Raw genomic sequence first — 20,949 nt, 5'->3', positions numbered from 1 at the left:
AGTGTTGCCTTTGAGTTGATTAGGACTCATGGCGACCCCCTGTGTATCAGAGTAGAGCTGTGCTTCATAGGGATTTCAATGGATGATTTTAAGAGGTAAATTGCCAGAACTTTCTTCCAAGGAACCAGGGTCCAACCAGAGGCACCTGAGAAGAAAGGTCCAGCAATCTACTTCTGAAAAATCAGCCATTGAAAGTCTTTCAGAGCACAGTTCTACTCTGACACTTGTGATTTCACCATGAGCTGGAATTGACTCGATGACAGCTGTTTGGATACAGCCTGGAATAGGTAATTACTCATTGAACTGATGTTGAAGCTTGTATAACTGGTGCCTGGGCACAGTGGGTGTTCAGAAACCTTTGATGAATAAATGATCTAAGCGAGCAGGAGGTCTGCTCTTATGTTGGAGCAGACTTAACACTCCTCCCTGAGCTGATAAAAAAAAAAAAAAATTGATAGCTCCTGCGAATTTTCTCTACGTGGAAGCTTGAAATGTGGGCGCTAAGCCAGAAAAGTGAAGCAGTGAAGACTTGAGGGGAGGGGTGAGTAAGTGGCAAAGCAATGGGACCACTTCAGTGGTCAGGGAGTATTTATTGAGCATCGGCCATGTGCCAGGGCCAGATGAAGAAGGAGCAGAGCTGAAGGAAGATGCTGTTCTCAAGCTCTTCAGTCCACTCCTTGAGGCAGAGGCTGAGCCATGTGGCTTTAGTTAAACCATCAGTTGCCATTTTGTGGATAACGCTTGGGGAGCCCTTTGCCACCATACTCCTCAACGGGGGAGGTGGGTGTGGCAATGGAAGAGTTGGTTATGAAGCTTACGCTTCAGGGCCTCTAACTCTAATGCCCTGTACCTGATATGGTACTCCTTAAGGAGCCCCCGCCAAAATCATACAAGCTTCAGGCCCACACAGACTGGATCGGCCCTGGGTGAGGGAGAATCGGGTATACGCTGGGCCTGCCCCTCCGCCCTGTTTTGTAATTATCAAGTCGCTGCAACTCCAATGTGCTTCTCCCCCAGCACAGGCTCTGCCCCTGTGTGTGCCCCCTTCTGCAGCTAGACCTGAGTTACCACTGGGAGCCCCTGATCTTTTAAATGAGGGGGAAGGGAGGCCCAGTGAGAAACTGCTGTCTGGGCTCCTTCCTGCCCACCAGACACCCTGGATGAGGTGGAAAGGTCCCACCATTCCTACAGGAAGCTGGGCAGGGCTCTCAGACCTTTGGCGAGTGACTTTGTGGTTGCTCAGAGGGAGGCCCTCCAGAGGACGTGGGGAGGAGCCCCAAGTGAGGCACTACTGGCTGAGATAGACCCAGTACAAATTCTCCTTTAAAAAAAAAAAAAGATTAGGCTCGAAGCTGTATCATCCTTGGCAAAAAACGAAGCCCTAATCTCAAGTTTTCGGAGATGGTGCTGGCCAACCCACAACACTGCTGATAAAGTGTCCCCTTCACCCTCAGACCTTAATTATGACCCTCCCGTCTTACTGCATAAAAGGGCTGGAGAACTTTGTTCATCAGACAGAATGAAATGTATTGAGAAGAAATGGGAGGCGGGAAAGACCCTCTTTGTACTTGATTATCTTTCTGGTAAAAAAAAAAAAAGAAAATCCAATCCAAGTTTGAAAATAATTTCTTCTTTCAGTAAAATGCTGGGCAACTTTGCCCCCTAGAGGAGAACTAGAGAATTGTTTAAAATAAGCCATCAAAGCATTCTCATTGTTCTGATTATTCTGGAAAGAAACTGTCTGCCTGTGATGAGTTGAGAGAGTGAAGGTGGTCTAGCCTGTGAATTCTTGGGGGTTTTTATTGGGAGGGGAGTTTGGTTTTGGGTTTTTTGGTTGTTTATTTTTTTCCCTGGAAATACTTAAACTTGAGGTTGAATAGCTAAAAATGCCACCAGGCTTCAGGCTTACAAACTATTAAATCTTAAGTAGACTCTTTGCCAACCCTCCCCCACCAATATTAGTTACAGCAAATCCTTCCCAGTCCTGAACCTCCTTTCAATCCTCGAGGTCATGGCCAGAGATAACACCAACCAGAAAACAGGAATTCTCAACTGCTAACTGGATGTCAATTATTGTTGCTAATTGCCGTCCAGTCAATTCCAACTCATGGCGACCCCATGTCAATTAAACTCATTACCGTTGAGTCAATTCCAGAAGCCTTGGTGGCACGGTGGTTATGTGCTTGGCTGCTAATCGAAAGGTCGGTGGTTCAAACCCATCAGCGGCTGTGAGGGAGAAAGACCTGGCGACCTGGCGATCTGCTCCTGTAAGGATTACAGCCTAGGAAACCCCATGGGGTAGTTCTGCCCTGTCATATAGGGTTACTATGAGGCAGAATCAACTCAACGGCACACAACAACAAGCCATGTCTACTGGAGATTGTAAAGTACAAACTCTTGCTGCCCACGTTTAAATCTTTTCATTCAGTTCCACTAGTTTAAATTATGTGCATCAGTTCATTTGCACTTGCTACTAATAACTGCCAGGAAGTAGCTTTCATCACAGTTAGGGTAACTAGATACTAGTTACAGTGAAACCTGGGAGAGCCAGAACGCAACCGGATTGCCTTGTTTTACCAGGTCTTGAAAGTTTTCTGCCTTTGACAGGGTGCAGCCTTACCACTTTTGTGTTGCTCTCTATTAATGGAAGATATTTGAGTTTTCCCTCTCTGACAGGTTTCCGCCTTAACACAGGTTTCAGCTTTTGGAGATTTTACTGTTTTTTTCTTACTCATTTCTACATTTTTAATGTATTTTTAAAGGCAAGATGCAAAACAGACCCAGAAGGATAATGACTGAAATGTAACTTCCCCATTTATTTCCCTACTGTTAAAATGTGGTTTTGTGCTGATAAATTTATTCGTCCCTTGTTAATTACTCAGCTGCTTTTCATTACCAGATTTGACCCAGTTATTTAGCTTCTGTTGTGTCCTGTATGATAAAAGGCTTCATAATACAATCTCATCTACTGTCTTTTGTTCAGCAAGTGGTATTTCATGTCCCTGGACGAATGTGTTGATTATCTCCATTGTTACGGATCATCATCCCATAAGTGGAGAATACAGTCAGACTGTTTATATTCATAATTATTTTAATTCTTTTATTTTCTGTCTCTACTCTCAGAAACACCAAGGTGCCCTTCTGTATTCAGAGGAATGGCATTATTAAGAGATTGTTTGTTGCTCATACAGTACGTGAATTGCTTACTTGGGGCTGTTGACCCAAAAGAAGGATGTAAAAGATAAAGAGTATGTACACATCTGGTAGGTTATTGTGAATTTTTTTTTCAGTACGTGAGAGAATCTTGTGATTATTGATAATACTTGTGCATATTCTGTCAAATTTAATTTTTCCTCATGTAGTCTTTACGTAAGAAACGTTTTTTGACAGTATCATCTGTTCTTTTTGCTCTGGATATATGGAAACCTCTTGCCCCAAGCGGAGTTGCTGGGTGGTCCAAATTGTTAACTTGCTCCCCTGCTAAGGGAAAGTTTGGCTGTTCAAGTCCTTCCAGAAGTGCCTCAGAAGAAAGGCCTGGCAACCTACTTCTGAAAAATCAGCCGTTGAAAACCCCATGGACAACAGTTCTACTTGACATGCATGGGGTTGCCATGAGTCAGTCAACTAGATGCAACTGGTTTTCTGGATTGTCCTAACCACCAAATAGGCTTTATTTGGAGAAGGAGGGTATGTTTCCTCCAAGTTTAGTTCCTGGGGACCTCCTCTTTTATTTCAGCCTCTTGATTCACTGTGACAAAGCCTGGAGGAGGGGGGTAGAGCCTGGGGAGCTGGGATTTCTGCTGGACCTGTCTGGATGAGCACAGGCTGATTGTTTCTCTTTGTGACTCCCCCGCCCCACTTGCTCTAGCTACAGCCACCACCCCAGTCATTAGCACCTTTCTTCCTACTTGGGCATCTGTCCCCTTTTCACTGCTGAAAGTGCCCATTAATCTAATGTTGAGACAGCTTGATTCATTAATGATTCCTTGATGTAATTGCAAGGCTGAGCAACATCAGAATGGTAAGTTCCCTCTAATTTTAGGGCATTTTCAAGCTTTCGTTGTTATTCACAAATTGTAACATGCTGAAGTTCAGTCTCTGCTGACTAGGACACCCGGGGAGAAGGGCAGGCTTTAGAAACGGATACTTAGGATGGGTCAAAATAGGATTTGTATTTTTAGTAAAGGACAGTGTCTTGCAGACATTTTTTTTTCTTTTGTTGAAGATATACACAACAAAATCTCTGCCAATTCAACAGTTGCTACCTGTATAATTCACTGACATTGATGACGGTTTCTGGCCACAGAGTAAGTCCTTCATACGTGTTAGCTTGTGCTGTTGTTGCTGGTTTCCCCTTTAGTTATCTTCCTCTCCCATTGACTGCAAGCATAGAGACTCATCCTCCTTATGGCCCCACCATTTGGCATAGTGCCTGGAACATAGTAGGTAATCAGTGCTTTTAGAATTGATAAATAGAAGTATCTTGCTTAGGGCAGAATTTAGGCAAAGTCTGAATTAGAACTGATGTACTAACTCTAAGGTCAGGCTTTCCATTCTGTTCCACTTTGCTTTCCTTCCCCCATTAGCATCAGGGAAGTTACTTCATTTCTCTGGGGCACGGTTTCCTCATCTTGTAGCTAATCTGTCCTGAGCACGGTGAGTCCTGTAGATGAAGGATCCAGCCATCTGTTGAGGAGGGCCATGTTTGTGCTTGACTGGCCACTAGGTGTCGCGGTTCATCAAATATTAGAAAAAGCAAAAAAAAAAAAAAAGATTGCTTTGACCCAATTGTCCTACGAGTAGTGTAGTGGGACTGGCTTTATAATCAGAAATTCATGGCCCTTGGATAAGTCAGCTGGGTCACCTGTGGGAGGGAGGCAGTTGTCGGGTATTTGTGTGCATGGACTTTGGAGCCAAGCATGGGTTCGAGCCCCTGTGACTGGAGACACATTAGTTCATCTCACCAACCTGTGGATCTTCACAGGGCCATTGTTTCAGTGATGTAATGCATGTAGTGTGCTCAGTACTTTGCCTTCATGGAGGAAGAGCTCCACAAGGTTAGCTGCAATGAAGGCTGTTTTTGGTATTTGATACCATATAACACTGCTTTTCTGTCCCCTGCCAAGCCAAGTGGATGGGCCTCAAAGCCAGGCTTTGGGCTCTGCTCCCTGTTTTACAAAGCCAGACTTTAAAAATTCCCTTAAGTGGCAGAGAGGGTGGTGTATGCGTATTAGGTTAAAGGGAAGCCTGGAATGTTTTGAGGGACATCAGAACCCCTTACAGTATCACCACAGAGCTTACAGTCAGCACAGAGCAGTGTTTTGTATTAACTGGGATGCTGAGTGGACGAGGGTGAAGGTGGGTATTGTCGCCAAATATCCGTTGCTGAAATCGTTCAAGGAAAGGCGTTTTTTGTTGCATAGACCATCATTCAGATCTGAGTGTCTTTTAAAAAGTTTGGGGAGGATCTTCTAGGAATAATAATGACGGGTATTTATTACACACTTTGGGTACTATGTGCAAGGTACTATGCTAAATACCAAACATGCATTATTCCGTTTAATCCTCACAGTAACCCTGTGAGAGAGGTATGATTATTATGCCCATTTTATAGATGAGGAAACTGAGGTGCAGAAAGATTATAATAATACCAACAGGTATTGGGTGCTTACTATAGGTCAGGTGTCATTCTAAGAGGTTAAGTATCATTCTCACAATAACCCTGTGAGGTAGATACTATTATTGCCTTCATTTCATAGGTGAGGAAGCTGAGGCACAGAGAGGTTACATACCTTTCTCAAGGTCACACAGGGAGTTAGTGAAAGAGTCAATACAAACCCAGGTCTACCTATTTCCAAAGTCTTTTTTGTCAACCACTGTACTACATTGCCTCCTACAGTGCTTTGTATACAGTAAGCAATTGATAAATGTTTACTGAGTTGAATAGTTCTCAGTCTACAATTAGCCAACACAGAGAAGACTCCCTGAGGAGGAACCATGCAGGCTTTCACTCTGCTCCCACCCAAACTCATACCTCTAGCAGCCTCCATTAGTATTATGGGATACAGCTATTCTACATGCTGGCTTTCACTCTAAACTTTTTGTTAGTAATAAGGTATTCTTCCATTGGAACTGTCAGGAAAAGTCTGTCATCCTGGCAAACATTTTCAGGAAACTTCTACCGGGAGCACATTTTTCTGGCAAACACATCTCTTGGATTTGTTCTGGTGTAATAGTGTCCAGCTGAGTCTCCTTGGCTCATAAAAGCCAGGACCAGATTTGCCAGGATGCCAAGCCCAGCCCTCAGGGTTGCACCATCAGTTTATGCCCCGACATGCATATGGAGCACACTTAGCCCCGGGTGGGCACACTCCCCAGGCCTGACACCAGGCCGATGCCAGGGACGTGAAGAGCTTTGAGATCTACTGCCCAGGTTACCGAGCTGGTAGTGTTACCAGGCAATGTTAATGGGTCGTCATGGTGCTGATGAGGTCTGAGGAAGGCAAGCAGAACCCAGACCACATTAATCATTCTCCAGGTGTAATCATTCATAAGAGGGGTGAGGAGGCTGCTTGTTTTTGTGTCACTGCAGTAGGAAACCAAAACAAAGCTCAGTTAAAACCAGGACTTTGAACCGGTTCATTCTGGCTCTAACAGATATACCAAATCAGAATCTACATTTTAACAAAATCCCCAGGTGATTCTGATGTATAATAAATTTTGAGAAAGACTGCTTAGAATTGGTCCCTAACCAGCAGCATTAGCATCACCTGGGAACTTGTTAGAAATGCACATTTTCAGCAGGGCTTCCAACCAGACCTAAAACTCCCGCTCAGACCTGTAGTTCCCAGCACTGAAGACTTGTTTTTGTAACCCCCTGCTTCTTGCTGCTTCTTCACTTTAAATGAGTTAAGCTGTCTGTCAAATCCTTCTCAGAACTTCTCAGCAGTCCTCAACATCTCTGTGTGAACTAGAGGCCCCTTGGTTCAGCCATCTCAAGGAAAACAGTGCTTTCTTTCTGAAATTTTCTCACTGTTTAGGACAAGGTTTTCTGCACGGAATTTTAAATATCAGAGGAGAGGAGAGAGAATTCAGCACCATGGGAGGAGGAGGTGGTAGTTGATGGAACATGGTCCTCCAAGAAGGCAGCAGCATACAGGGGCAAAGGCTCCTGTGTACACTTGGCCTTGCGGCTTCTCACCTGCTGGCCATTTTAGTCCCTTGCAAACCTTCCTAGAATGAGGCTGGAAGCAGGTTGATGTGCGGCTTGTCATTAGCAGACCTGGTGGGTGCCTGAGTGCCGCAGAAGGTATAAGTGAGTCCAGAGGAGATTCTGGGCTCATGTGGATGTTTTTCTTTCTCTTGTCTAGAGCAGTGCTCCCTACCTGTCTTCTCATAATGGCATACTTGGAAAAATCCTACCATAGTGTAGAAGAAGATGCTTGACAGAAGTCCATCCCCGGGGTACCTAACAGCCCAGGCCCTGCTGGCCTCCCCAGGGCTGAGGTACCCTGAGCCCCATCCAAGGCACACTGGTTGAGAAGCTCTGGCCCAGAGAATTGTAGACTTCAATGTACAGATTAGCCCTGCAGTCCAGTGAGCAAGAGCCTTAATTTACCAGACTCTTTTGCTGCCAAAAGGTAGAAATTCATAGTAGACCTTAATTTTAGAGACTGTGAGGTCCAGCCTCTTTATGGAACTTTTGAAAATATTGAAGGTCAGAGAGGCTTGGCCACTTGTAGAATTTGTGGTCAAAGTGAAATTAGTGGCAGTGTTGGGACCAGAACTGTCTCTGTGCTCACATAGCCATGGGGTTGGGGTGAATGAGGAGGTGGGGCTTCAGCAATCAACACACGTGCACATGCACACACGTGTGTGTGCACACATACACAGACACCCAGGTTCAACAAAACCTGCTCTCCTTCCTTTAGAGTACTAGACTTTTCATATTCCATTCTAAGCATTGTTTTACAACTCAAATCTTAAAATCTCTGCACGCTACCATGTTGCCTCCATTACTCAAACCTACTCCCTGCTGTGAACCCAGAAGGTGGGAGGAGGGGCCTGGTGGTGAGAGCAGTCATCCTTTGAGCAACAGCTTAGACATTCCTCTGGGAAGGCTTCTCTGGCTCACCAAGTCTGGCCTTGGCATCCCTCTGGCACCCTCTGCCTTACCTAGTATAACACTGATCACACTGTCGTGAAGTTGTCTGTTTTTCTCCACCACCCCTCACCCAACTCTAAGCCCCTAGTGAACAGTGGGTCTGTCTCATCAGTGGCTGTATCCCAGGGCCTGGCACCAAGTGGGCATTCAAGGCACGTTTGAAGAATGGGCACCTCTGCTGTTCAAACTTTGGTTTTTTTCTTCATTCTACCATGCCCAGCTCTGCTGGTTGCTTAGTGTTAAACCTTTAACATCTCGATGGTATCAAGGTTCTCATATAAACAAACAAAAACTTACCAGTATCAATGTCCCAGGACCAGGATATATTTAGCACAATTTGTTGATAATTACTGTTCATCATTATGACCCTAGGACATTGTAAAAGTCTTAAGTGCCCTTGACTCATCAGAGGTGGATTAAATTATTCATTTAGCAAACATTTTGAGTACCTGCTTTTGCACAAGGCATGTGCTCAGTTTAGTGAGGTATACTAGAAGGCTTTGCCTCCAAGAGTTGACCATAGAACATCTATATTTGGTTCATATTTCTATTTTTGTTGAACATTAAAAACACAAAGAGACAAATTCAGCCCTGAAGAAGGTAAGCCCCATTTTAAGGGTAATGTAGAGGCCAGAAGATGGTGGTACCTATTCATTCAAGTACAGGAATTAGCTAAGCCACCCTGCCTTTGGGAAATACAAGAATATATCTAATGCAAACTCTACTCTTAAAAAGCCCACAGTCTAAAGGAAGAAACAAGATTTGTCTTAAGTACCTCTAAGACAAAGACAGTGAAAAATGGCCCTAAGAGGCTGTTTCTGTTTGGGCTTCCGGTGACAGAAAATCCAATTTGAAATGGCCTAAACCAAAATGGGATTTATTATCTCATAAAAAAAAAAAAAAAAAAAAACAACGAAGTTCAGATAGAGGCTGTCCCCAGTTGACTAATTAGCGGCTCAATGACAGCATCAAGTTCTGTCCATCCTTATGCCATCCTCAGCCCATTAACCAGCTCTCCTCATAGGAAAGAAAGGTTGCAGGCATCCCATCCTCTCATATCAGTGCCATCGCAGACAAAGGACCTTTCTTTTTGTGCATCCCTCTTTGAGATGTGGAGAGATTTTTCCTAGAAACCCCCCAGCCGATTTCCCCTCATGTCTCATTAGCTAGAACGAGGTCATGTTCTCACCCCTAAACCAGTCCCTGGCAAATGAATGGGAATATTTATATAGCCTAGATCAATCAAGGTTTACTCTAGTCATAGGGGGAAAGGGTGAACTTGTTTTGCCAACAGAGAGGAAGGGGGAGGTGGCCACTGAGTGGCAGGCTAGAGTGCTCGCTACTGAAGAAATCATTAAAAATCGTATAGTGCTCAGAGGAGAGCAAGTGAGCCTTCACCAAGTTTGCTTCTAATGGAGAATACCGACAAGTATGCTCCTTGTTCTAATGGGAGGGACGCCAGTGCCACAGGGGCACTTAAGCAGGGCTTCCTGGAGGAAGTGATGTCCAAGTTGTGAAGTCTAAAAAGTGGAGAGTCACAATCGGAGTTTTCTTTCAGAAAGATCCCCCTGGCTGTGAAGCCTGGATTGGCGGGGGTGGAGACCGAAGTTAGACTAGCTGGGAAGCTGTTACAACATTGTAGTAGTGCAATGGGGAAGCTGTTCACAGCTCCAGCTAGGCCGGTGGCAGTGGGGATTTAAAAAAAGCCATTTGAGAAATATTGAGGAGGTAAAGTGAACAGGCGACCCTATGTGTGTCAGAGTAGAACTGTGCTCCGTAGGATTTTCAGTGGTTGATTCTTCAGAAGTAGATCACCAGGCCCTTCTTCGAGGTGCCTCTGGGTGGACTCAAACCTCTAACCTTTTGGTTAGCAGCTGAGCACATTAACCATTTGCACCACCTAGGGACTCCATGAGTTGGAATCGACTCGACAGCAACTGACTTTAAAGTGAGCAGGACTTTGAGACAGAGGAGGGGGTGCAGTAGAGGAATGGGGGGACTCCAGGACGGCTCCAAGGTGTCTGGCTTGGGTGGCTGCCAGGATGGTGCTGCCACTCCCTGAGCTAGAGACCACAGCAGTAGGCGGAGGTTTGTGGTGGGGATGGGAATGATGCGTTCAGGTGTGACCGGAGCTTAATGTGTGGGAGGCAGGCGGGGCAAGAAATGAGCAGCAGAGGTAATCAGGAGCCAGATCACGAAGGGCCTTGTGAGCCGGGCTAAGGAGGTTAGATTTGATCCGCCTAAGAATTTATGCAGAGAGAGAGGTGACAGAGTCCCTGGTGCAAAAGGTTAAGCGCCAAGCTACTAACTGAAAAATTGGTTCAAATCCACTCATAGGTGCCTTAGAAGAAAAGCCAGGCAATCTACTTCCAAAAAATCAGCCATTGAAAACCTTATGGAACACAGTTCTACTCTAACACAGAGGGAGTTGTCATGAGGCAGAATTGACTCGAAGACAGCTGGGAAGACGAGTGGTGAGGAGAGATGGAGAAAAGGAAATGCAGTAAGCAAAATCAGAGAGGTCCCAACTCTCGGGGAACGTGCAGGGGACATCAGCAAGTTGTTGCATGTGACAGTAAAATGGGTGCAAAAGGTAGACTGGAGGAGAGAAAGCTGCCTGGAAGGGATGGGGGTATGCTAGAGAAACAACACCTGCCCTGTGTAAAGCAGCATCATGAAGAGAAGTGATAGCCTGCTTTTAGTTTGGCCAAGTGCTTAAATACACTCTCACACTTAATGCTTGCTGCCTGTCCTGCTGGGCCAGTCTTCCTCCCATGAACAATGACAGAGCTAACCCCAGAGAGCAACTGCCTGAGGGAGTCAGGGATTCTGAAGCAGCTCCCTGTTCTCCCCACACAGGCTAAACCCAATTGCCTTAGAGTACTTACAGCTCATGGTGACCCCATGTGTGTCAGAGTAGAACTGTGCTCTGTAGCATTTTCGGTGGCAGATTTTTTGGAAGTAGATCACCAGGCCTTTCTTCGGAGGCACTTCTGGGTGGACTCAAACCTCCAACCTTTCCGTTAGCAGCTGAGTTCATTAAGCGTTTGCGCCACACGGGGACCCCCTACTCAGGCCAGTGCTCTAACTACAGTTCTCTCTGAAGAACCTTTGTTCGCCGCTGGCCAGGCACTAGGTAAGCGCTAGGGATATAGAACTGAGTAGAACACAGTCCGACGTGGGAGGCAGAGAAAGGCGAAAAACAGCAGCAAAGCATGAAGGTAGAAACAGAACTATGAGTGACCGGGACCTTCCAGGTGCTCAGTTGAGGGCCTGGGGCCAAACACAGACTTGTGCATGTCACTGGGAGCTACCCTCGCCACTGCCGCAGTTCTAGCTTGCCCAGCCAGCACACCTTGCTTTAATGATATAAATGACCTCCAGTGGTGGTGCTTGTCATGGATCATCTTTTTGTTGTAGACCATGGGAATATTTGAAAACTGGAGCTTTTTTTGAAAAAGCATTTATTATTCCAACGTATTTTCTACATCTGTGTACTCAAAGGAGCCCTGGTGGCACCAACGGTTAAACATTTGACTCTTTAACAAAAGGTTGGCAGTTCAGATCCACTCATGGGCTCTGTAGGAGAAAGATCTGGCAATCTGCTTCTCTAAAGATTACAGTCAAGAAAACCTTACTGTTCTATAATACATGGGGTCTCTATGAAAAAAAAAAAATTTTTTTTTCTATGAGTCGAAATTGACTCGACAGCACCTAACAACAACACAATAACAACTGTGTCCTTAGCAGTGTGCCAGGTACTAGGGATCCAGAGCTGAGTAAGACGTGGGTCTTGCCTTCATGTAGTTGGTTGGGGAAGACAGCCGCGTGAGGAGGCCATTACAATACAGCGAGGTGAATGCGATGATGGCCTGCAGGAGGCCGAAGGGGGGCTGCTCGTTCAGCCTGGGAGTCCTCAGGGAAAGTTTCTGGAAGCTGTTATACAGATCAGATTCGAGCTACCTTTCCCGGCCTTGGGATTTTTGTAAAGACACAGGGACATGAGTTGGCACTTAGCGTCTAACAGTGTCTGGCACATAATAAACCTGCAATGGATGACAGCTCATATTATTTGTAGCTCAGATTAGTAAAGGGATTAGCTGAAAAGAGTAGAGAGAGTGTTGCTAAAATAAAGCAATGAGACTTCAATCAAGTGTCAGTTGCATAAAAGAAACTAAATGTACAAAATCAGTTAGAACAGGAATGGCAAATTGTTTTCAACGTATGTGGCACCTACAGTCATTTGGAGCCAGGTGTTGAAAAGAGGTCTTAATTAACTCATGTCTGGGCCCAACAAGAAAGAGGACTGTGATCCATTAGTGATGTCTGCCATGGGTGCAGGCTGGAGGAGAGGCAGCATATGTGCCACACAGATGCCATCCTAAAATTAGAAAAATAGTTCAAATAACTGAAACCTAGCTACGTAAAACCTGTTAACCCCAAGCCCCATAACACACATGACAGTTTTCAGAGGCAGACAGTGCTGTGTTCACAAGTGAAATTTATTTTTGAAAGTAAACAAACATACTTTAAAAATGTCTCTTGGGCTCCATGTACATTCAGACCAATCTCTTCTACTTGCAATAGCTAGACAACTGCTCTCTTGTCATTGATCATGCCCAGAAGCAGAGCAACATCCTGAAACACCAGGGAAAGATGAATGTAGGACAAATTGCCTGCTGCATTGATTAAATTATATTCCTTCCAATGCTAAGAGAGTAGAGGAATATACATACACATACGTACCCGTTCCTGTCAAGTCAGTTCCAACTCATTGCAACCGTATCAGATGGAGTAGAAGTGCCCCATAGGGTTTCCAGAGAGCACCTGGTAGGTTCGAACTGCTGACCTTTTGGTTAGCCAAACTCTTAACCATCGTGCCACCATGTTTCCAAAGGAATATGTGTATGTGCGTATGAACGTATGTATTAGATTTTATGTAAGAGCTGAAGTAAGAAGACAGCTGCTAACAAGAATCTCCAGTTATCCAGAACTTCTCGTTAAAGAGTCAACCCAGTCAATCAAGGACAAGCCATGTTGGGTTACTACTCAGCACAGCAGGTCGGGGAGACCTCAGTTTCTAGTATCTCAGTAATAACTCTTGCTGAAAGACAGATGTTATACAGATGTACTGGTACCTGTCATGCTTCACAGTCGTTAATTTGCCATCTCTGTTGTGCCACATTAAATGCTGATTTGGGTTAGAAAGGCAGCTAGGCACTCCAGAAGATCAGGAGAGGTATGTTTAGTCCATGTGTTTTGTATGTTAGGTTTGGGAGATGATCCTCTTTGCCTACTTTTGGTTTAGCTCTTCTAGAGTATCAAGATGATAACCCTTTCTAACAGTCTTAGAGAGATACAAGAGAAATCTGACTTTTCATACTGGAAAATCATTTTGATTTATGTTTTCAGATGCTTCTGAAAGGGAACAAGGGCCAAGGTACAGCTTTTCAGGTTACGTAAGTATCCAGAGAGCTGCCATTTTCTTAAGTATCCAGAGAGCTGCCATAGGGGAGCAGTACAGCAGCAGGCATTTGTGTACTTATACTTTTGTACACCTGGTCCCAAACACAGGAACCCCGACCTGCTTGAGGGCACCACTCTGGGCCGTGGACAGTGCTCCCTAGCCACTGCCTCACAGCTGCCACATTGCAGGGTCTGCCAGAGACCTGGGCATGGAGGCCCCTGACTGTCCTCACTACAGGCCAGGCAGCTGAGGGTGTTCTCTCTGAGCCACCAAAAGCTTTTTTGTACAGATATGATGTCATTCCCAGAAGCAAACCATTAAATATTTTTCCTGCACCCAGTGAGAAGCTGTCTTATAGACTGCCTAACTGTTAAACAGCTGTAACTTTTACTTTAAATATGGTCATTCATTTATTTAGTTGCTAATATTTTAACGGCCCCCCAAAATATGTATATTTTTTATAAAAATATAAATAGCCAGTCCTGGAGGCTATGCTTTTTACTCCAAATCTCTTTTGGAAATAGACTGAATATTAATGAATTAGTGTGTGTGTGTAATATGTGTGTATGTGTATAAATGGTAAGGAAAGTAGTCTGGAGTGGCCCAAACAAGAATTATAGTTAAAAACTGTTGAAAAGTATTTTAATGCAAAAAGAAAAACAAAAATGCATCCATCTTTTCTTTTTCTTAATTATGAGCACAAATGAGGACTTACCTCTTCTTTTTTTTTAAGTATCTAGTTTTTTTTAGTGTTTCTAGTGGAGCCCTGATGGTGCAGTGGCTAAGAGCCACAGCTGCTTACCAAAAGGTCAGCAGTTCAAATCCACCAGCTACTCCTTGGAAGCCCTATGGGGCAGGCCTACTCTGTCTTGTAGGGTCGCTATGGTTTGGAATTGACTCAATGGCAATGAGTTTTTGGTTTTTTAACATTCTAGTGTGTAGATTCTTACAGAATGCTACATAAAATGTCATAAAATATTAAAGTACAGCTAATAAGGGGTGAAAAAGTCTGTGCAAATCACTGATGCAGCAACCAAAAGGCATCATGAAGGTAAAGCGAAAGAACTGAAGTTTATTCCGCATATGTACCCGTGGTCTAATGTTGAGTCAGAGGAGTGATGTAGCTCAATAAGAGCGTATATAAATATGTAGAGGAGATTCTGAGAATTGAGTTGGCCTGGAAACCTAACTACCAGTTGTAACACTGTTTCTGTGAGAAAATATGCCCCTTAAGTACCTTCTTTGAAAGCAACTCTTGAAACCCCGCTGCTTTGTAAGTTGGGGGTTAATGACATAAAACCATCACCTACTGATTTGTAACATTCTAAGCAGTGGTCCGTCATCAAGCACTTACTGAGTCACTGCTGAGTGGATTACCCAGTGATAAGCATAGCAGGATGGAACAAAAGAAATAAAGGAGCATTTTTACCCTCAAGAAGCTTGTACCTTGTTGAAGAGATAAAACTGCATAGGAAGCAACTTGAGAACTTTCACAGTGCCTGAGCCTACAAAGCAGGAATCCTGCAGGCAGTGGCGTGAAGGAGGGGTGTGAGGCAAGTGTGGTTAATCAGGAAAATGTGGGGTTTCACCGGCAGAGCATGTTCCCTATTCATTTGTAATCCCCAGAGGCTCACCAAAGGCTCTTTCTCATTCTTCCTGGAGAGCCTCGCACAAGCGTGAAGCAGTGGCTGCAGTGAATGTCATATGATCCCGGCATGCCTTGCAATTCGAAACCACAAATGGCATGTGGCATTACCTTATTAGGAAAGGCTCAGGCTTTTTTCTTTCCCCTTTTTTTTTTTTTCTTTTCCTAAGGAAGATTGGTTCTCTTAGCAGGCTGGGCAGTGGTGTAGTTCCCGCCCCCAGAGTTCCAGCTCTGAAGCACGCCCTGGTGAATCAGAGCCTTTCTGAGAACGCCTGAGATTTGGAGCCTGACTTCGTGTTTTTGTGTAATTCTCTGGGAGCGTCTACAAATCAGACTCAGTACCAGCAAGGCAGAGTCTTGCCTTATTTGCCAGGTGGAGCTTGCTGCTTTTTATTTTACCAAGTCTTGTGATCACCAACAGGGAGAAGAGGAGTTGGGGGGGGGGGCGGGGACGACTTAGCTGTAAAATTCCTTAGTCCGGGCCTGCATTGCATCCTACTGGGAATGCTGGCAGCCTGCAGAGAGGGATGGGGCGGGGCAAGTCTGCCCAGCAAGGCATCTAGATCAACCAGTCTGTCTCGATCAGAGGCTCCTCAAATAAGCCCTTTGCTCCCTGCTGCAGACTGCCTATGAGAAGGGCTTCCAGGGGCTGTGATCAGCAAATAACTGCATCAGTAGCATTCCTTATGGTACTATTATTTAGCTTTTAGTAAGCACCAAGTCTCTGGGTGGTGCAAATAGTTGATGCTCACAGCTAACCAAAAGGTTGGTGTTTTGAGTCTATCCAGAGGCATCTTGGAAGAAAGGCCTGGCAGTCTGCTTCTGAAAAGTCAGCTATGAAAACCTTATGGAGTACAGTTCTACTGTGACAAGCATGGGGTCACCATGAGTCAGAATCGACTGGTTTTAAGTCCTTGTTATTATGCGCAAGGGGGGCCAGTGGGCTAGATAACATTGCTACCCCAACAGTTTAAAATGTAATGATGATGATGATATAGCAGCAAACATTTATTGAGTACTTATTATGCTCCGGGTTCTGGAAATGCTTCATATCCTTTGTCTCATTTAATTCTCTTTACAACCCTGAAATCATTTTTCTCATTATTATCTCCATTTTGCAGATGAGAAAAACTGAAGCTTAGGAAGATTAAGGAACCTATCCAAAGCCTCATTACTAGTAAATGACAAAGGCAGGGCACAAACTCAGATCTGTCTACCTCCAAACATAATTACCAGGCTGTTCTTCCTCTTAGCACTTACCCCCTGTTTCTTATAGATCTTACTGATGCTTTATTTTCCTGCATTATTTGGATGGGTTTGTTTTTCCCAAGGAAGTGGGAGGAGGGAGAGGCCTTGGAAAAATAAGTTAGAGATGAATGTATTTTGAAAAAGGAGAGTTTGTGAGGGAAGTGTTGAGTTGGCCAGCAGAAATGGAACGGCTTTTCTGGCCTTTGCATGTGTTATGGAAGAATGTGTGGCAACGAGTGGGAGAAACAGAAAGTAAACCAGAACGGGGCAAGATCAAATAGAAGGGAATGTGATAGTGAGCCGAGCAGAGGGGCAGCTCTGCCTTCAAAAAAAAAAAAAAAACTAGTGTGTTAATGATTAGCACTCTGCAGACTTTTCAGGTCTCAGAAGCTCTCAGTGGTATGCAGAACTCCCTCGTTTGGCGGAGAGTGTTGCTGTCCAAAAAAGAAAACCATGACATTTAATTCTGAGTTTCTGCAGGGACTGGATGAAATCACCACTGGAAAAACTAGAATGGCAGCACATGTTAATTATTTCAGGCTCTCTTAAGATGGGACAAACAAGAACACCTGCCATCCCTAGGAGAGAGACACTGCAGTCTTTGCCTGCCTTTTGCTGACCCTCGGACCCTATTCAGCCTCCTTTGTTCTTCTTGATGGCTCTGCTGAAGATGCCACGTCCCTTATGTTTCCCTGGATTAAAATTTTAAAAAATGCATAGAGATTCTTTATTAAGCAAATTGCCTCTTTCTAGAAGCCTGTGGTATAGTTGCTGGGCTGCTCTGATCTTCATATCTGATGGATCTTTGATCTGCAGCCAGCCTCCTCACACTCCGCCATCAGTATCTGAAAGCCAGGGATTTCTTTATTGATCTTCGCCTAAACTCAGAAATGCCGAAGACTGCCCTCTTCAAAAGAACCATTTTGCAAGCAGAAGAACCCTTCGAAAAGTGAATTGTAATCCACGTTTGTCCGTTCTTTTTTTTCTCCTTCCCCTCCCCCAAGGAAGGTCCTTTAACCTCATCCTCCTCCTCTGCAGACTAACAGTCTCTTGTTCTGATACAGCAAGTTCTGTAATTATTTGTCCTTTGCAGATTAGGATAATGAAACACCCTCTGCTGGTTCCCACTTTGCCACAGTGAATCGAGCTCTGCTGCACCCCTCTTGTCCTCGTGGCCAGCAGCCTCAAGTCCCACAGTATCTCTCTGCCTCAGCACAGGGAGCCAACATTGTTTGCATAGCATACATTCCTGGACTATTGAAATATCCCATTCAACCTTCAGAACATCCTGATCAGTTTGTGGGTGTTTGTTCCGGGGAGAGGGGGAGAGATGGGAACTTTCATGATCCACACATGATGCTACCCACACACAAAAAAAAAACAGTTTTTTTTTTTTTTTTTTAGCGATAGATGACATTTGTGTTGCTAAGATTCACACATGAAATTAAACGTTTAAGGTACTTCAATTTTCTTGACCAGAAGCAGATGTGCAGTGAAACCTGTGCGAGCTGGAACGCCACGGGACTGCCTTGTTTTTCCAGGCCTTGCAGGTTTTCCACCTTTGACAGGGTGCACTCTTACGGCTTTTCTGCTGCTCTGTTAGTGGAAAATAATTTGCGCTTTCCTTCTCTGACAGGTTTCTGCCTTACATGGGTTTTGGCTTTCCCAGTTTTACTGTATTAATACTCGTTTCTTATAATTCTCCCCACCCATCCCACTCCCAGGATATTAAAGCCTTTTTAAAATAGCCCAGTTTATTTGAAGTTAATCTTCATTTATTAAGGTGCTAATAGCACACCTTTCTCAAAGTGCATTCTGGTTATGATGGGTGCCTAATGAGAGAGCCTTTAAAGCTCTTATCCCAAAGATCAAGCTTTGGACCACCCAGCACTCAGATTTTTTATTTTTCTGGAACTACTGGAATCCCTGTTAGGGATCATTTGGAGTTTTGTGTACATGAGGGTTGGATCCAGAAATGACATCAGGAGAAACATGAACAACCAAGTTGATATACACTGGTTTTTCTTCCATTTATTTTGACTGAATTATAGCCCTCCCCCTAAAAAAATAACTTTTAAAATAATGTGTTATTTACTTTGGGGGTGTCTGGCTACCTTTTGCTTTCAAACTGGAATTTAAGCCTTCTACATCATTATCACCTACCTTTCTTTTATCTCCTTTCACCTTTCCTCAGGCACAAAGAGAGTATTTTAGAACCTTGAAATCAAAATAAAATTGCAGCCTCCTTGAGTGACTTGGAGTGCAGGTGGCACAGTGGTTTAGTGCTAGGCTGGCTAACCAAAAGGTCAGCAGTTGGAATGTACCAGCTGCTCCTTAGAAACCCTACGGGGCAGCTCTGCTCTGTCCTACTGGATCGCTATGAGTTGGAATCCACTGGAAGGCAATGGGTCCGAATAACTTATTCACAGTCACTGAATTTTAAGCATGATTTTCTCTTTTGCATGTAGTTTAAAAATCAAAACATCAACTCATGGATTTAAGCCAAACCCCTTATTTTTAGAACAGTGTAAAAAAGTACAGGTTTTATTTTTGGCCACAGGGACGAATGGTAGGAGGGGAGGCTCCTGGGCACTTGTCCATCACTTGGTAAAGAGCTGGTCGGCCACCTCCTCCCCTGGGTGCCTGCCTCCCTCCCGTGCTTTCCCCAGCTCAAGCTACTTCTACCCATCTGACGAATTGGTTGCTGGGAAGAAGGAGTGATTTGTTTTGTAACTTTCCTTTTAGTTCTGGTGAATTTAAGTGCTCACTGAGCTTGCGGGAAAAGTGGGAACTTTTTTTTTTTTTAATTAAGGATGGAGGAGAAAAGTTTCCTTATGTATTCTTACAGGAGTTAATTATGTCTTTGTCAGCAGGCAGTTTATAGGGGAGTCAATTAAAAAAAGGGAGAAGGCTCTGGCCTTTAATTATCCCAGTTGGTATTCAGCTTTAGAAGGATTGTGTACCTGCTGAGTGTGTTAATTTAACCACTTGTGGCCTGTATCTTCACTCTGCAGTTTCCCCCACCTACCTGGCCTTACCTCTCTAGGGAAAAGAATTCAGAGTACTCAGGTGATACCACACAGGGCTTTATACCTGCCTTTCCTCATTCCTGCTTCTTAGTACTTTGAGTTTTAATCAAAATCTTTAGGTCACTTAGTTTTGCTCCTCATGTAACTTCACTCTCATTGATTCATGTATTCATGGCATTGTTAGCTACTCTCAGTGACCCCCAACTTATGGTGACCCCACAAACCATAGACTGAAATACTCCGAGGTCCTGTGCCATTCCTGTGATCAGTTGCGGATCGGACCATTGTGATCCATGTGTATTTATACTTTATACTGTCCACAAATGCAATCAATAAATATTTATTAAGTGCTTTTTTTTTTTTTTACCAATTTCAAGGGTATAGACAGATTGTAGGGAATGTGAGGAGGCAACTAATAAATAAGCTTGCTTATTAAGTGTCTGCCTGTTACCCAGAAATAAGAGGTACTCTTGTGGGGCCCTGTTTGCAGAGGGGCTTGCACATTTGCTTTCTCATTTGCCCCTAACCCTCTGAGACAGGTGGACAGTTTGTTGTTGTGAGCTGCCATCAAGTCAGCCCCTGACTCAGGGTGACCCTATGCACAGTGGACTGAAACGCTGCCCAGTCCTATGCCATCCCCATGATCAGTTGTAAATCAGATCTTTGTGACCCATAAGGTTTTCATTGGCTGATTTTCAGAAGTAGATTGCCAGGCCTTTCTTCCTAGCCTGTCTCTCAGTCTGGAAGTTCCACTGAAATCTGTTTAGCATCACAGCAACACTCAAGTCTCTGTTGACAGATGGGCGGGTGGTGGCTGTGCGTGAGGTACGTTGGCCAGGAATTGAACCTGCGTCTCCTGCACAGAAGGTGAGATTCTACCTCTGAACTATCGCTGCCCCCTTCTCCATTTCAAGGAGAAGAAATTGAAAGAAATTAGGCAGTTTGTCCCAAGTTATAAAATTCGTATGTGGGAACACTAGACTTTGGTTCCATTTCCACGTCCTTTCCTTTACTGTGGCATGTGGCCTGGCCATGCTGGGGGCAGCTTTGGAGATCATCCAGCCCAAACCTCCCTTTTAACATGTGAGGAAATGAGACCTAGAAAAATGAAATGCTTTCTCCAAGTCACATGGCTAATTCATGTCAGATCTAGAACTAAAATTTAGGACTCTATTCCAAATGCAGTCTTCAGTTCAGCAATGCAGGTTAAAGCCTACTGTGTCCCATAACCAGTGCCTGTGGAGGGCCTGCTTTGTCTGCCACGCTGCGAGAGCTGGTTTGTATAAGGGTTTCCCTTGATTGTCAGTCCATTACCCCTGCTTGTTTGCCATCTGTGTACAGGTGCCCACGTAAGAGATTTACGTTTGTATTTATTTATTTAACAAACACATAAGCG

At 44.4% G+C, this 20,949-nt stretch overlaps 1 protein-coding gene across 3 annotated transcripts in view; it reads left to right on the top strand.

Moving 5' to 3' along the window:
• The window catches only part of GNG12 (G protein subunit gamma 12), a 153,838-nt gene that overhangs the window by 86,176 nt on the left and 46,713 nt on the right, over positions 1–20,949 (top strand). Inside the window, exon 3 of one of the 3 annotated variants that reach the window (XM_049879548.1) lies at positions 13,577–13,623. The exons of the other annotated variants lie outside the window; for them this stretch is intronic. The gene's annotated coding sequence lies outside the window, so the exon portion shown is untranslated. The remainder of the gene's footprint in view (positions 1–13,576; positions 13,624–20,949) is intronic. 3 annotated transcript variants of the gene reach the window in all.

Source organism: Elephas maximus, chromosome 3 (assembly GCF_024166365.1).
Source record: "Elephas maximus indicus isolate mEleMax1 chromosome 3, mEleMax1 primary haplotype, whole genome shotgun sequence".
NCBI lineage: Eukaryota > Metazoa > Chordata > Mammalia > Proboscidea > Elephantidae > Elephas > Elephas maximus.
This window is presented reverse-complemented; position numbering and strand designations above follow the sequence as displayed.